The following is a 4,567-nucleotide window of genomic DNA, read 5'->3' on the forward strand; positions in this document are numbered from 1 at the left end:
TAGTTAATTGTTAGTTTTTATAAACCTTTCATCCCCATCATTCTTTCTTTTTTGACCAAGTGTCACAGTGCAACAGCTGAAACATAGATGGCAAATGTATTAGCCAAAACCATGCATTTTAGTGGGTGATGTTTTTCTTAGATTTTCTTTTTCTGTCCAATGCACTTTCAACTCTACCTGACCACATGTGTGTGTGTATGTGTGTGGGTGTGATTGCATGGTGTGTGTGTATTTTATATTAAGCATTTTTCAATGAAATTTTATATCAATGGGAACCCTTTGCTCTTCTCTGTGAGCCGGCTGCCCTACCATCAGGTAGCAGTTATAGATCTATAGAATTATTTTAGTTTCATCATGGTTCTTAGGTATAAAGAAAGGCTTTAATTAGCACAACAGTCTGCTATCACCGCAGCTTGCATAATTTTGGAGTTAGCAACTAACACATTACGTTTTTAAATTATTTGCTGAGATTTTTTTTACATTGCCTTCCCAATGATTAGCATTAAAATTACAAGTATTAAGCTTCATTTAGCACTTGAAAGACCCTTTGTAGTTCTCTATTCAGCAATGACTACATGCTAGATTATAGAGTTGTGTGCCTCATTTATTTATTAGGAAAAATAACAAATAAAGGGTGTGGCAGACAGATCCACTGTGAAAAATCAGAGATCTTGGACAAGAGTCTTTCCTCCCACAAGCCCATGGCTCTTTCCCCTTCCCTTTCCATTCTTGGCTACTGTCTCAACTGTCAGGGACTCATGTAGGGTCTTTCAGGTTTGTATGAGCTATTTTAAGATCAAGTGCCTTAAGACCATGCTTTTACACACATCTATTTAACGGGCCATTCTTTAACCACAGATTCAGTCTTGGGTATGCACTCATCAGCATTGCATTCTACTTTTGGGGAAAGAGATCATCCCCGGCCTTACCCAACCACCACGAACACACATCTTAACAGTATTAAACATTAAATCCTTGTGTGAAATAACAATTCTTTTATTCACAGCATTGAGGAATGTTCAGTAAGTGAGGAATGCTGCAACTGGAAGGCTCTAAAAGGAAGTCCACTTCCAAATCAACATAGAAGATGAGACCCTGCTATAGAGAGCTAGTCAATTTTCTTCTCCTGCCAATGAGATTTCCTGAATTGTATCCAACTTCAACAACAGATTTTTTTTCTCATTGATTGTATTGTGTGGATTTAATAAAGTAAGAGTTGAGTTACCATAGCAGAAAACCCTCAGATTTCTGGATCTGTTCTCTGATTGTTACTAGATAGAGAAGAAAACTAACACAAAAAGAACCCCCTGCCCAGCAAGACAAGAGAGATTGTGAGTAGCCATAATTCTATGATGGAGTTAACAACAACTGAGATGAAAGAAGGTTGTAAGAGTAAAGGTTTTCCTACAAAAATATAAACATGCCGTTGTCAGGCATTAAAAAATATCAAAGTTGCTGTATAGGTCACAAAAACATATGATAAGTAATGGTTCTTATCTCACTAGGTCAAAAGCTTTCTCTTAATGAATCTTTTAAGACTTGTATGAGTTAATATTACCTTATGCTGAGAATTTCCTCTTGGGATGAGGAAGAACATAAATATTACATAAAAAAAGATATTCCATTTTCATGTTCCATAAATTATTATTTCTTTAGGAAAATAGATTTTTAAATGAATGCGAGTGAAACCTTAAATATATTTAAATGATAAACAATTAAAATAAAAACTTACATCCTTTTTGTCTGTGTTCACTCAACTTTTCTTATAATAAAATAGAAATTTCTGGTGGCTGTGTCTCACTTTCCTTCCCATAAAATGGGAAACAGACTGGTAACCTGCCCTTTTCCCCTCAGTCAATTTTTGTTGGAAATTAAATGAGCAGAATGAGCTCTATTTTCTCATCTTGTATAAGTGCATTTCAGACAAAGATGGCAGTAATTTTGGAGATGTTGCCATAATAATATTTGAGTTATTGGATTCAGCTCAATCAATAACTTCTTGAGTTAGCTTGTTGGATAGTTCTTAATAATCAAATATAAAAAACAGGGCTTCTTATCAAGCAGAAGGTGGGTGCTACTCTAAAATTCTTCTCATTTACCTTTAGGAGTTTTATAAAATTGTCAAAGAAAAATAGATTTTAAAATACTCTAATTATAAAGGCTCTTAAGGAGGTGTAGGGAGGCTGGGCACAGTGGCTGATGCCTGTAATCCCAGAGTTTTAAAGGCTGAGGGAGGAGGATCATTTGAGACCAGGGGTTCAAGACCAGCCTGGGCAACATAGCGAGACCCCATTTCTAAAAAAAAAAATTGAAAAAATTAGCCAGGTGCTATGACATTCACCTGTATTCTCAGCTACTCAGGAAGCTGAGGTGGGGGGGGATAGCTTGAGCCCAGGAGTTCGAGATTGCAGCAAGCTATGATTGTGTCACTGCACTCCAGCCTGAGTGACAGAGCAAGACCATGTTTCTAAAAAAAAAAAAAAAAATTAAAATTAATTTACAAATGAGGTATAGGGGATGAAAGTGTCACAAAACCAAATGACAAAAAGTTTGAGTAAGGTCACTGATGTAAGGCGTAGAGTATTGGTTCAAGAACTGATTTTATCCAAACACTTTGGCAACTGAGCTCTGTCAGGATAGCCTCTTTTTACCTCGTCTACCAGCTATCTATTTTCAACCAGCAGGGTGCAACCTTGAGTCAGGCTGGATATGCTCTATCCATGTGGAGAAGCAATGACCAAATTTAACATAAAGATACCTAGAGGTGAGGGAACTTAAGAAACTCAATGTAACCATTCACACTGCAGGGAAGACATTTCGCGCTACTCTGGTAGAAACCCAAACTAGATAATGCAGACCCCCAAAAACAAGCAGAGTCCTTCCAGGAACACAAAAAACAAGTTATTTTTCAGAGAGAATTTAAGGTAGGGAACTGGTTGAACAGGCATTGGAGGACTAAAAAGCTACCCTGAAACACCAAGTTAACACAGAGAGAATAACTCTAGGAAACAGCTACCACCATTATGACCAGGAGCCAACATAAAGATATTAGGATGATAAGAACCTAGAAGCCTAGAGGAGGGGTCCCTGATAATCTAGGAACTATACCTTGCAAGAGAGAGTGCATCCATTGGACTGGCACCTGAGAGCTCAGAGGAGGAGCTGTAACTCAGACCTCTGAGTACAGCCTCCCTTTCAGCTGACACTGAAACCTAGTGGGGGCTGGTTCTGAGACTGCTGAAAGAAACTGGAATGTGGAAGCAACTGCTGCTTGCTGAAGTGAAGAGCTGTTGCTGGGAAGACAATTGCAAACCAGGATGCGAAACGGAATGGATCAAGTCCTTTCTTTGCACCTCTTGTTTTCTAGGCTCCCTTTAACACTCCCTGTTGGCAAAACAAACAAACAAACAAACAAAAAAAACAAAAACAACCCACAAACTAATAGCAAGTTGACCAAAGAGAAATGTGTTTGATGGAGACCCAGTGATAGCATCACAGAGTGTGGAGGGATTGGGAATTAAAAGATTATAGGTTAGGCTAGGCACAGCGGCTCACGCCTGTAATCCCAGCACTTTGGCACGCCAAGCTGGGTGGATCACCTGAGGTCAGGAATTTGAAATCAACCTGGCCAACATGGTGAAACTCCGTCTCTACTAAAAATACAAAAAAAAAAAAAATAGCCAAGTGTGATGGCAGGTGCCTGTAATCTCAGCTACTTGGATGGCTGAGGGAGGGGAATCGCTTGAACCTGGGAGACAGAAGCTGCAGTGAGCTGAGACCGCACCACTGTACTCCAGCCTGGGCAAACGGAACAAAACTGTCTCAAAAAAAAAATTGTAGATTAATAACCCTTACACCCATTAATTCCAACAATGATAGGACTTGGGTGAAAGAAAGATTAGCCTCTAATGTTGTAGAGCTGCACTGGCTATTAAAGTGCAGGGCTTTGAGGATGAAGTGCTGCTCCTCAGAAGCTTTTCACAGTGCTTGATATTGAACCAGTGCACTTCTCTCTCATTCAACAGCAGTTCTGACATCTAACCCACAATTTCATATATATTTGGCTTTCCAAAAATCTGCTATTGAGCTAAGCTTTTGCTACCCTATGAAATTAAGCAGCCTACCCCACAGTCTCTTTTCTACCTTGAATTTGTCATCCCACAGCTCTGGCTTGCTGTTAGCACAGTCAGTGTCTAAGCCCTTCTTACAATCACAGTGGGGACTAGCCCCCAAATAGCTGATCACACCAAGGACGTTGCCTCACTTTCATGTCCCTAGAACCTACCAGGAAACAATGTTAATGATAAAATAAAAAAAGATGTTTTCCGATCCAGAAACTTGACCCTGAAGTCATCTGAGTAAGAGAAACAATGCTGCTGACCTACAGTTTCAGAAACCATTGTAGGAACTCAGAAGAGGAATGCCCATATCAACCATGTATTTGGGCAAATTTCAATGAAAGAAGTGAGTTGCCTTGAACTTAAAGATGTGCTAAGCCACGCGCCTGTAATCCCAGCTACTCAGGAGGCTGAGGCAGGAGAATTGCTTGAAGCCAGGAGGCGGAGGT

General features: G+C 39.6%; 1 long non-coding RNA gene across 1 annotated transcript in view; it reads right to left on the reverse strand.

Moving 5' to 3' along the window:
• Positions 1 to 2,906: 2,906 nt before the first annotated feature.
• LOC119472906 overlaps positions 2,907 to 4,567 on the reverse strand; it is a 37,664-nt gene continuing 36,003 nt past the window's right edge. Inside the window, exon 3 of the long non-coding RNA XR_005202080.1 lies at positions 2,907 to 3,384. This is a non-coding gene — a long non-coding RNA (uncharacterized LOC119472906). The remainder of the gene's footprint in view (positions 3,385 to 4,567) is intronic.

This window comes from Cebus imitator, unplaced genomic scaffold (assembly GCF_001604975.1).
Source record: "Cebus imitator isolate Cc_AM_T3 unplaced genomic scaffold, Cebus_imitator-1.0 Scaffold123, whole genome shotgun sequence".
NCBI lineage: Eukaryota > Metazoa > Chordata > Mammalia > Primates > Cebidae > Cebus > Cebus imitator.